The sequence below is a fragment of the Pseudorca crassidens genome, chromosome 14 (assembly GCF_039906515.1).
Source record: "Pseudorca crassidens isolate mPseCra1 chromosome 14, mPseCra1.hap1, whole genome shotgun sequence".
Classification (NCBI taxonomy): Eukaryota; Metazoa; Chordata; class Mammalia; order Artiodactyla; family Delphinidae; genus Pseudorca; species Pseudorca crassidens.
Genome location: NC_090309.1, coordinates 72068639 through 72070828, shown reverse-complemented (window position 1 = coordinate 72070828; position 2190 = coordinate 72068639). Strand labels below are relative to the sequence as shown.

General features: G+C 39.2%; 1 protein-coding gene across 1 annotated transcript in view; it reads left to right on the top strand.

The window, feature by feature from the left end:
• The window catches only part of RAB10 (RAB10, member RAS oncogene family), a 75452-nt gene that overhangs the window by 31302 nt on the left and 41960 nt on the right, over window positions 1-2190 (top strand). The window lies entirely within an intron of this gene.

Genomic DNA, 2190 nt, shown 5'->3' with positions numbered 1-2190 from the left:
TTAATTTATTTATTTTTGCCTGCGATGGATCTTCGTTGCCGCCCATGGGCTTTCTCTAGTTGCAGTGGCGGGGGCCACTCTTCATTGCGGTGCATGGGCTTCTCATCACGGTGGCTTCTCATCACGGTGGCTTCTCTTGTTGCAGAGCACAGGCTCTAGGCAAGTGGGCTTCAGTAGTTGTGGCACATGGGCTCAGTAGTTGTGGCGCACGGGCTTAGTTGCTCCGCGGCATGTGGGATCTTCCTGGACCAAGGCTTGAACCCGTGTCGCCTGCATTGGCAGGTGGATTCATTACCACTGCGCCACCAGGGAAGTCCCTGTTCGTGTAATTTTAATTTTAGGCCCACTTGTGCTGCCATCCTTATCTATTTCTGTTTATATGTTAACTATCCACTCCTTTGTTTGTCAGTGACTTATTTCTTCCCTATCATTTTTCAGTGCATCTTTACTGGATTTCCAGTCTCTCTTTATAATTAAGTTTACACTATATTATTAGAACATCTGGTAAGAGACATACCAACGATGTCTATGTGATGGCTGAGGGATAGATGCTAGTAAGTTGTGTATTTATTAGTATTTTCATGGTGTTATAACTTCAGCTTCCTTTTACAGCCTTGTGACTTGGAATCTATCAGTAGATAAGGAAGACTTCCGTGGGCATGCATGGAATCACACGTTTCAGGAAATGTAAAGAGCAAATGAGGGTACTCCTTTCAGGAAGTTTGGAATTAATGCTTTCTATATTGTTATTACAATTGTTAATTTCTGTTTGATTTAGAAATAGTTAATTTTAACAGTGTATTAGTAGAATGTTTTTAGCAGTCTAGGAACCCTCAAATAGAAAAACAATTCCTTATTCTGTGTTTGCAGTGAAAGAGAACCAAGGTAACCAATTAATGGGAGGTTGATATAAACCAATATGAGTTAGAAATGGCCTTGAACTTCTTAGATTTGTGCCTATCATCATCATTCTGTAGCACAAAGAGTAGAAGAAGAAAGAGCAGTTGATGAAAGTTATGGAATGGAGAGATTAAGAGTTGAGTGACTGAATTAATTGGATTTTTAAACTAATTGCAGAGGCTATAAACTGGAATACTTTCTTTGCTCTGCTCTGTAGTAATCTTTTGGTAGTATAATAGTAGACAACTTTGTACTGGAGACAGAAAACTAGCTTTGGTAACAATAAATTTTTTTAATAGGCAAATGACTTCATATCTTGGCCTTCATTTCCTGTCTGTAATAAAAGTGATACGATCTAACACTTAGGCTAACTAAGGTGCTGGGAACTGTACTAGGGTTTATATGGATTGTCTTTGTGGTTCCTGTATTAGCATGGTCTGAGAGATGGTTTGTGCTGTCCTACATATAGAGAAATAGCAGTGTACCAGCAGTAGTGCCTCTGTGAGAGAATAAAGCAACATTTCTTTAAGAGATTTGGAGGAAAGTGACTTAACTGATATGCAAAATAACTTATACACTACTTTGAGGCTTCAAAGGGGAGCAGTAAAGGGAAAGGCTGTATAGCAGTGGTAGTGTTACATTGATTGGATCTTGAGGACTCCTAAATCTTTCCACCTTTTCTTTGTCATCTGTCACCTCTGGAAACAACATTAGATTGGTCCTATAAAGGAGGGAGAGCCATTGGTCTGATTTCTTGCACAGGCATTCTGTAAGTTACAGATTTTATTTTTCAAGGTAAAAAACGGAAGCGGTGGCATTCATAGTTAAGAGCGTGGACTTTGGAGTCAAACTGACGAGTTAAAAAGCCAGTCTTAGCCATGTGTAAATTAGCCTTGGGTAAATTACTTACCTTCCTTGTGCCTTATTTTTCTCATCCACAAAACCCTAAGAGCTACTATGAGGATTAAATGAGTCAATGGGTGTAAAGTGCTTGTGTCTGGCACATAGTAAGCAGTATATAAATGTTAGATAAAACAAAAGTAGTAACAAAAGCCAGGGACCTCTGGGAGGAATAAGAAGTTGGGGCCCATATTTGTTGTGAGTGGAAACTGAGCTTAATTTGGAGGTCTTGAAGAGGCATGCCTGGTTCTAAATTTTGAAGCAGATACATGCAGCAACGTGAGAGTACAGGCTTCCTAGACAGTAGAAGAAAAAAGATGCCAAGATGAGATAATTGAAAGTGGAATATTGCTAAGGAATTAGAGAACATTATGCTTAAATTTTATTAGT